Source organism: Buteo buteo, unplaced genomic scaffold (genome assembly GCF_964188355.1).
Source record: "Buteo buteo unplaced genomic scaffold, bButBut1.hap1.1 HAP1_SCAFFOLD_137, whole genome shotgun sequence".
In the NCBI taxonomy this organism is placed as follows: domain Eukaryota; kingdom Metazoa; phylum Chordata; class Aves; order Accipitriformes; family Accipitridae; genus Buteo; species Buteo buteo.
The window spans coordinates 83,141-93,643 of NW_027439301.1; positions in this window are offsets into that span (position 1 = coordinate 83,141).

Sequence of the window (10,503 nt, forward strand, 5' to 3'; positions counted from 1 at the left end):
GTGCCACAGATGCCCCCCAGACCTGGGGCTCACCCCTCTCCACCCCCAAGGAGCTGCTGTGCCCTTCAGAGTGTCTGGGGCTGTGGGGTGAGTAGCAGAGTTGTGCTGCATTCTGTGGTGGGCAGAGCTGTGGGGCCATGCCAGACTGGGCTGCACTGGGCAAAGGGCAGGGGAGGTGCAGAGAGGTCAAGGGAAGTGTTAAGAGTTTAGGGGGAGCTATGCTGGGCTGGAAAGTGCCCAGGAGAGAAAAATATCAGTGTATAGTTTGTAGTGTGTGACCATGCAGGGCAAGGACTCACACCAGGGGTTTGTGGTGCAGAGGCAGGGCTTGTGGAAAGCATGGAGGTGCAGGAGAGAGGAGGAGTCTGGTCTGTGGCCTTGGTGGTGTGGACAGACAGTGGAGGTGGCTAAGTGTCTTTGTCACTCCCAGTGTCTGTCATTGGCCATTTCCAGCACTTGCTGGTCACCCCAACTTGACAGGTGAGTTTTGCTGTGAGGCCATCTCCAGCTTCCCGCTGGTCCAAGGGCTGGCGTGGGGGAATGGACAGCCCTGCCCAGCCTCTCTCCTTCCCCAGACCCTGGAGCAGGGCTTTTTGCAATGCCTCACCTGGGACAAGGCTGGGGCAGGGGAGGGGTCAGGTGCTGGGGCAGCTGCAAAAGTAGGAAGATCATGGAGGAACTATGGTCTGAAAGCCACCACTGGGATCACAAATGAGGGAACTTTCCCTGCCCCTGACTCTCCCCTTTCCCATGCTGTTCCTGCAGAGTGGCCTGTGGGACCATGTATGTGCAGTAGGGCTGGGCCAGCACAGGGACAGGGCGCTGACAGGGGCCATGAAGCAGCTGCCAGGAGGTGCCATCATGGACACTTGTTCTAAGAATTGCATACCAGAGACTCATCACTGAGAACTTATAGCTATTTTGTCAAGTAAAAAGAAAATTAAAAAGCTTTACTGCATCACTGCGAATTCAAAGGAGTTCCCTTTCAGCACTCTCCTGTTACTGCTAGTAGTGATAGTTCCACTAATTCCAAAAGGTCCTTGAGAGCTTCGATATTTTTCCTTGGTTCCAAACCTCAGGCTGCTCAGACACGGAAAGCACTACGTCAAATCTCTGCAAACCAAAGCTCTCCCACCTGCTCTCATCCACATTCTTTTACCCCAGGACACTACTAACCATTACGTCAGAACACTACCTGGTCTCCGTTTTTTTATCTTGGTGACATCAGCATACTCCCTCGCAAAGCCTTTCCTACAAAAGTCTTTTCTACCTGCTGATCCCACTTGTAACACCTCACAAAACGTACAGCTCCATCTTCCTTCTGCAGGGCTCCATGGGATGGAAAGTTTTCCTATTTCTTTCATGAGATAAGGTGACAAACAGGAGAGACGCCTTGCCAGGAAGCCAGAGCCTTGGGTGCTGCTCATCTGCTTCTTACTGGCACTACACTCAGATTCTGTTGTGGTGGCTTTGGTGCTTTTCTGTGGCTACTCTTTCTGCAGAGAAGATCTTAAAAAGACAATGATTTCATAAAAGATGGTCATAAAGGCCCTGTTGTAGACAACAACGTTTGCTATGAGCTCTGGAGGGAGTCAGGAAGATAGTTAATAAGCACCAGGAATATGCAAGAATCTCAAGGCCTCTTCTGAAGAGTGAGTGGCTCTCAGCAGCAGTGATGGGCCATGTGTAGGTCGCAGAGAGAGGGTCGAGGGATGTCAGTGAGAAACAATGAAGTGGCCGATGGCTTTAGCAAATCCTGAAACCCTCTCTGAGGCCAGAAATGGCAAGCAGTGGATGTCTGTGGATGGGGAAGAGGAGGAGGTGTGTCCTGGGAAGATGTCAGGACGGAAGACTCCTCTTCTGCAACTCAGGGATGAAAGAGATTTTTCTATCATATGTGCATGCCTAGGAGATGGAGAATGCCTGCTGATTAACGGGCACTGACACTTCAGAGAGGTGCCCGGCAGCACTGATTTTCCTAAAAGTGTATCACCGGATCTCAAAACTACAGTAGAGGTTTGAAGGGACAGGTCTGGACCCAGCATTGACCCCTGCAGTGCACCACTGGTAACCTGCCTCCACGGAGACCTTGTGCCACTGATCACCATTCTGTGGGCCCAGCCATTCAGTCAGTTGTGCAATTCACCTCACTGTCTGCCCATCCAGCCTCTGCTTCAGCAGCTTCTCCATGAGGATTTTATGGGAGACAGTGTCAAAAGCCTTACTCATCTACCAAGGCAGCCCTTTCATTGGAGAAGTTCATCAGGTTATCAAATAGGCATGGCATTTCCTTTCATCGGCTGTGCTTTGGGCCTCTGTGGTATATCGGTTGGGGTCTGGCACTTGGATGGCCATGATGTTATGCCATTGTGTAGCCCATAAAAATTTGGCCACCTCAAAAAAGGGATGATAGGTGGGAAGTGCTACCAATTTTGGACATTGCTTGATAGCAAAGACTTAATAGTGGGGTCTTCCCAACCTCTCTAACCTCCATTGCTCTCAGCTCTGTTTAGATATGAAATGCAAATGTCAAATGTTTTAATATAAACTTGTCCTGAGAACAGTGTCACCGTTCAATGTGTTCGTAGGTAATGCATTTTAAAATGACTGTATAAATCTAGATTTACGTAGAGGGTGAGAAAGGGTAAGCAGCTTGCTGTTGCATGTCAATGGCCAATAGAGAAAACAATCATGAGGATTTATAGAAAACTCGAAAACCCTCAAAACTCTGAAAATGAAGACTTCTTACACACTTATTACACCAAGTTCTTTTCTGCATATGTTTCAATGCATACTTAACATCTCCATTCAACGGTTGACTGCCTCCAAGATACTCTGAGGAAGCTGAAGACCTCACGCGGGCCAGAGAAATGTGCGGCAGGACCAATGGCAGAATATCTGGAGCATGAGCTGGTGGACAGGCAGGGTGCATCAAAGCCTCTTGGCTGAGACAAGTGATTTCTCTCCCTTGACTGGAAAGGGAAGCCTGGGCAATTGCACCCAAGGTGCCTAGTGTTAGAGGTGATCACTCTCATCCCTGCCTTCACCTACAAGGAGTCACCTGTAATTTTCCATGCAGCAAATGAAAAACAAGTGTGTCCAGATGATGCAGAGTCTGCTTGAAGACGTTCCTGTAACCCAGATATGTTGGGTTTAGTGCAGATTTGGCTATTCAAAAGGAAGTATTTAATTCCCTTTGTTTCTTTCCTCCCCTCTGAGAATCAAGGAAGCTCATGACTTCAGTGTGTCACATGCTGTGTGCAAAAGAGCAAATATGGAGAAACAAACAAAGTCCAGGACAGGGAAAGTTTGGGGCGTTCTTGGGACCTGTGACTAAACACAAAATGTGTTTTTTGTTGGTCTAAGGTTATCCTCTGTAGGAAGCAGGTTTCAGTGGAGGTAATGTGGACTTAATACCTAGCTGAAAACTGTCTTTTATTTTTTATTGAACTATGCCTTCCTTTGTTTTTATATGTAGGCATTTGAGAAACACCCTTCTGTATCTGTGTGCCACTCATTCTCCAAGTAGAACAGGTGGAAATTGGTGCCCATCTGCTGAAACCTACAGCTACAGCCTTTAGGGGAGAACACCCAGATTGGAACAGAGCTGCTCCAGTCCCAGGTGGCTGATGAGAGACATGGTAGGTTGGGGTAGGGATGAAGACTGACCATAGGTTGTGGAACAGAAAGGCTCTGGATTTTCATATCTATTTGGACTCCATTAAGACATGCACAGGAGTAATATCAATTAGAGATTGCTGATAGCAATTCATGTATAAGCAGAGAAATAACGTGGAGAAAAAGAAACCCTTTCTTTTTGGTGTTGTTTAGTGTTCCTATCATTTCACTTTGATTACACTCCTGAAACTGCTCTAATGAACCACATCAGAATTGAAGGCTTAAAGGAAAACGTTGCACAGTGACTTGACTTGTGAGGGTGTATGGCACGTTAATGAGCCCTCTGGTGCTGACTTCCTGAACTGCAGATCCTGAAAGATTGAAGAAGCCCCTAGAGAATTAAAGTCAGCAGCCAACCTCCAAGTTTCCGAGCATGTTAGTGGGCTCCAGTGAGGGCCATCCCTGAAAAGGCCATGAAGGGAATGACCAGACAAGGGAACATCCCTGGGGGCTGGTGAAGCAGGAAGTCAGAGGCACTTCTTAGAGGTGGAATAATCAAATGTAGAATTTGTCTGTGAAAACCCTTGATGTGTTTCACCAAGCAGGACAGTCAAGCCCTGACCCCCATCCTCTGGGAAAGGGGTCCCATTACCTCCTGGGATGCTTGGGGCTTTTCCAAGGAGCAGTGGGGGTATGCAATGCCGAGTGCAGGACAGGATCGACAGAGGGTGGGTGAGGAGGCAACAATGCCGTGGGACTATAAGAACCTGGTGTCTTCTCATGGGCCTCAGTGGACGAGACAGCAGCCAGGGTGGAGAGGAGAAGGGTCTCAATTGTGTTGGCTGGTGGTGATCTCACCTGCTGCAATGCCCTCAGTCATCCCCATTGCAGGCTGTCCTACACTGTCCTATGCCTGTGCTGGTTTCCCCGCAGACATTAGCTACGTCCCCTTTTCCCCAACGCACTCAGGCCTTGGGATCTCCCCAGTCAGACTGATGCCCTTCTGTCCTTACTGGTTGTTGCTTCAAACACACAGCTGTGGTTAAGCAAGGGTTGGTCAAGGCCTGCGAGTTGCCCACAACCTGTCTGCCTTCTTGTAATACCCTGATCATGCTCCTCTCACACCCAAGCTATCACAGCCTGACACTTGCTTGAATCTTCTATTTCCCTCTGTATTCCAGCCCTGAAATACATGTTCTCCTTCTGCCACCTCAAAATCAAAACTCAACTTATTTCACTTCAGCAGGATGCCTCGCTACCCCTGAGAACACTTCAACTCTGCTACCAAAGATGCAGACAGCTGTGTTGCATATGTTTGTGTTTTGGAAAATAAATGCCTTAATTTTTTAGTTTTTTGTTTGTTTTTTTTTTTTTAATAGATACTGATAGTCCTGGGGAAATCACAAAAACACCTACTGAAGAATTCTTGATATGGTCAGGGCTGTATGTATGGGGGCACATGAAAAGCAGCCCTGCACCTGATGTGAATTTTTTCTGTGGTCACGGAGACCCTGAGAGCTCTTCCTAAACTTAGTTTCTCAGGCACGCTTCTCATCCTTTCTTGTTCTCTCACAGGAACACTGTAATCGTGTCAAGGTCAAATATCCTCCCCAGGCCCCTCGGTCCACCCAAGGTCCTCCACAGACCAGGACTCCCAAACCCAGCAAGCAGCGTAGAAGTAGCCTCCTGACCAGCGCCAGTGGGGTAGACCTGTCCTCCCTAACCGGACAGGCGGCGTAGGCCTGGACTCCCTTCGGGCACGGGCAGGGTAGACGTATCCTCTCTAGCTGAGCAGGCGGGGTAGACAAGGCCTCCCTAACAGTGCGGGCGGGGTAGACCTGGCCTCCCTACCGTGCCAGTAGAAAGGCCTGGCCTGCCTACCTGCTCGGGCCAGGTAGACCAGGGCTCCCTAACCGTGCAGGTAGGGTAGTCCTGGCCTTCCTACCAGTGAGATTGGGGTAGACCTCGTCTCCCTAGGTAAGCGGGTGTGCTAGACCAGGCCTCCATACCAGCAAGGGCGGGGTAGACCTGGCCTCCTTAACCGCACAGGTGGAGTAGACCTGTCCTCCTTACCTGAGTGGGCGGGGTAGACATGGCCTCCCGACTGGCACTGGTGGGTAGACCTGCCCTCTCTATTCTGTGCGGGTGGGGTACGCCTGGCCTCCCAGCTGGCGCCGGTGGGGTAGAACTGCCCTCCCTATCCGTGCGGGCCAGGTAGACCTGGCCTCCCTAACTGTGCGGGCAGGGTAGACCAGGCCTCCCGACAGGCACAAATGGGGTAGACTTAGCCTCCCAAACAGCGCGGGTGGGGTAGACCTTGTATCCCTACCGGTGCAGGTGGGGTAGACCTCTGGCCTCCTGACTGGCACCGGTGGGGTAGACCGGGCCTCCCTACTGGTGCCAGTGGGGTAGACTTGGCCTCCCTAACAGTGCGCGTGGTGTCGACCTGGCATCCCTACTGGGACTGGTTGGGTAGACCTGGCATCCCTAACTGCACGTGCGGGGTAGACTTTGCCACCCTAACCACGCGGGTGGGGAACACCAGGCTGCCCTAACTGTTTGGGTGGGGTAGACCTGACCTCTCGACCGGCACTGCTGGTGTAGACCTGGCCTCCCTAATGGCATGGGCAGGGTAGACCTGGCATCCCGACTGGCGCAGGTGGGGTAGACCTGGCCTCCCTAACAGCACGAGCGAGGCAGCCCTGGCCTCCCTGCCGGCGTGGGCCAAGTAGACCTGGAATCTGTAACCGCGCAGGCGAGGTAGAGCAGGCCTCCCTAACTGCACCATTGGGGTAGACCTGGCCTCCCTACTGGAACTGGTGGGGTAGACCTGGCCTACTGACCGGCGCCGGTGGGGCAGACCTGGCTTCCCTAACCGCACAAGTGGGGTAGACCTGGCCTCCCTAATGGAGCCAAAAGTGTAGACCTGGCCTCCCTAACAGCGTGAGTGGGGTACACCCGGCCTCCCTACCCACGCGGGTGGGGTAGACAATGCCTCTCTAAATGCACAGGCCAGGTAGATCTGGCATCCCTACCCTTGCGGGCAGGGTAGACTTGGCCACCCGATTGGAGCCGGTGGGGTAGACCTGGCCTCTGTACCTGTGTGCGTGGGTTATACCAAGCCTCCCTAACCGCATGGGCGGGGTAGACCTGGCCTCCATAGCCAAGCGGTGGGGTCGACCAGGTCTCACTACTGGCAAGTTTGGCGTAACCTGGCTTCCTGACTAGCGCCTGCAGGGTAGACCTCGCCTTCCTACACCATGCGGGTGGGGTACGCCTGGCCTCCCAGCTGGCACTGGTGGGGTAGAACTGGACTCTCTATCTGCGTGGGGTGGGTAAACCTGGCCTCCATAACCACGCGGGTGTGGTACACCAGGCCTCATGACAGGTGCCAATGGGGTAGAACTGGCATCACTAAGTGACGGACTGGGTAGACCTGGCCTCCCTACTGCGTCGGTGGGGTAGACCTGGACTCCCTACCAGCAAGGGCGGGGTACACCTGGACTCCCTAGCCAAGTGGTCGGGCAGACCAGGTCTCCCTACCAGCAAGGGTGGGGTAACCTGGCCTCCAGACCAGCACCGGTGGGTTAGACATGGCCTCCCAGCCTGCACGGGCCAGGTAGACAAGGCCTCCCTAACTGTGCCAGTGGGGTAGACCTGGCCTCTCTAACTGCGCAGGTGGGGTAGACCAGGACTCCCTAACCGCACGGGCTGGGTAGACCTGGCCTCGCTACTGGTGCTGGTGGTGTAGACCTAGCCTCCCTGCTGCGCCGGTGGGGTAGACCTGGCCTCCCTACCGGCAAGGGCAGGGTAAACTTTGCCTCCCTTACTGAGCTGGCGGGGTAGACCTGGCCTCTCTAACCATGCGGTGGGGTAGACCTAGCCTCCCGACTGGCGACAGTGGCTTAGACCTCTGTCCCTAACTGCTCGGGCAGGGTAGATCAGGCCTCCCTGCCTACGCCAGTGTGTAGACCTGCCCTCCTTACCTGCGCAGGCTTAGTAGACCAGGCCTCAATAACTGTGTGGGTGGGGTAGACCAGGACTCCCTACTGGCAAGGGCTGGGTAGACCTTGCATGCCTGTTGGCACTGGAGGGGTAGACCTGCCTCCCTACCCGCGCAGGTAAGGTAGACCAGGCCTCCCTAACTGCACGGGCGGGGTAGACCCAGCCTCCTGACCGGCGCCGGTGGCCTAGACCTGGCCACTCTAACAACGTGGGCAGGGTAGACCTGGACTCCTGCCCCGCTCTGCTGGGGTGGACCTGGCCTCCCTATCCATGCGGACCGGGTAGACCTTACCTCCCTAACCACGCGAATAGGGTAGACCTGTCCTCCCTACCTACACGGGTGGGGTAGAGCTGCCCTCCCTATCCACGCGGGTGGGGTAGAGCAGGCCTCCCTAACTGCGCAGGTGGAGTAGACCTGGCCTCTCTACCCGAGTGGGTGGGGTAGACTTGGTCTCCCTAACCGCATGTGCCGGCTAGACATGGCCTCCCTAGTCGAGCTGGTGGGGTAGACCAGGTCTCCCTACCGGCAAGGACGGGGTAGACCTACCCTCCCTGCCAGCATCGGTGGGTAGACCTGGCCTTCCTAGTCGAGCAAGCAGGGTAGACCTGGCCTTGCTTCTGGCACCAGCAGGGCAAACATGGCCTCCTTGGCTGAGTGGGCGAGGTAGAAAAAGCCTCCCTGCCGGCAAGGGCAGGGTAGTCCTGTCCTCCATACCCGAGCAGCGGGGTAGACCAGGTCTCACTACCAGCAATGGTGGGGTAACCTTGCCTCCCTGCTGGCACCGGTGGCTAGACCTGTTCTCCCTAGCTGAGCGGGCGGGGTAGACCAGGTCTCCCTACCCGCGCGGGCTGGGTACACCTTGCCTCACTACTGGCGCTGGTGGGGTAGACCTGGCCTCCCTAACTGCATGGGCGGAGTAGACCAGGCCTATCTAACCACGCAGGCGGGGTAGACCTGGCCTCGCTGCCGGCGCCAATGGGATAGACCAGGCCTCCCTACCGGCAAGGACGTTTTAGACTTGGCCTCACTAGCCAAGCAGGTGGGGTAGACCAGGTCTCCCTACCAGCATTGGTGGGTTAGACCAGGCCACAGTAACTACAAGGACAGAGTACACCTGTCCGACCGATCGGCGCCGGTTGGGTATACCTGGCCTCCCAGCCCGCGTAGGCCGGGTAGTCCAGGGCTCCCTAACTGCGTGGGTGGGGTGGACCTGGCCTCTCTAACCACATGGGCAGGGTGAGCTGGCCTCCCTAATTGCATGGGCAGGGTAGACCAGGCCTCCCTACCCGAGTGGGTAGGGTAGACCTGGCCTCCCTACTGGCGTCGGTGGGGTAGACCAGGCCTTCCTAATCACAAGGGCGGTGTAGATGTGGCCTTCCTGCAGCACCAGTAGGGTAGACCTGGTGTCCCTAACCATGTGCGCAGGGTTGATCTGGGCTCCCGAAAATTGCCGGTGGCGTATACAAGACCTTCCTAACTGCGAGGTTGGAGTAGACCTGGCCACCCTAACCGTGCGGCATGGTAGACCAGGCCTCCCTAAACCCGTGGGCTGTGTAGACCTGGCCTCCCTGCCGGAGGCGGAAGGGTAGACCTGGCCTCCCTAGCCGTGCGGGCGGGTTGGACCAGGCCTCCCTACCGGCAAGGGCAGGGTAGACGGCTTCCCTAGCTGAGCGGGCAGGGTAGACCAAGAATCCCTAGCCGCCCTGGCAGGTTAGATTGCCTACCCTAATGGCGCCAGTGGGGTAGACGTGGCCTCGCTGCTGCACCAGTGGGGTAGACCTGGTCTCCCTAACCGAGAGGGCGGGGTACACCTGGCCTCCCAAACAGCATGAGCGGCATAGACCTGGCCTCCCTACCTGCATGGCTGGGGTAGAACAGGCCTCCTTAACCGCACAGGTGAGCTAGACCTGGCCTCCAAAACAGCACGAGTGGCATAGACTTGGCCTCCCTAACTGCATGGGTGGGGTAGATCTGGCCTCCCTACCCTCACAGGTGGGGTAGACCAGGCCTCCCTAACAGCGCGAGTGGGGTAGACATCGCCTCCCTACCTACGCGGCTGATGTAGACCAGGCCTCCCAAACCACGCAGTTGGGGTAGACCTCGCCTCCCTACCAGTGCCGGTGGGGTAGACCAGGCCTCCTTTAATGTGCAAGCAGGGTAGACCTGGCCTCCCTAATGGCTCCAATGGGGTAGACCTGGCCTCCCTACCAGCAAGGACAGTGTAGACCTGCCCTCCCTAGTTGAGCGGGCAGGGTAGACCAGGTCTGCCTAGGCAATGGCAGGGTACACCTGGCCTACCTGCTGGCACCGGTGAGTGGACCTGGCTACCCTAGCCAAGCAGGCAGGGTAAACCTGGCCTCCCAGCTGGTGCTGGTGGGGTAGACCAGGTCTCCCTATCCACACGGGCCAGGTAGGCCTGGCCTCCCAACCAGTGCCAATGGGGTAGATTTGTTCTCCCTAACAGCACGAGCGAGGTATACCTGGCCTCCCAGCCCACGTAGGCTGGGTAGTCCAGGGCTCCCTAACTGTGTGGGCGGGGTACACCTGGCCTCTTTAACCATGCGGGTGGGGTAGAGCTGGCCTTTCTAACCACACAGGCAGGGTAGACCAGGCCTCCCTAACGGCAAGGGCGGGGTAGATGTGGTATCCCTGATCACATGGGTAGGGCTAGACCTGGCCTCCTGAACAGCACTGGTGGGGTAGACCAGGCATCCCTAAACGTGTGGTTGGGGTAGACCAGGCATCCCTAGGGCGCCGGTGGGGCAGACATGTTCTCCCTACCCTAGCAGGTGGGGTAGACCTGGCCTCTTTTAACACACAGCCAGGGCATACCTGACCTCCCTAACCGCGCGGGTGGGGTAGACCTGGCCTTTCTACCC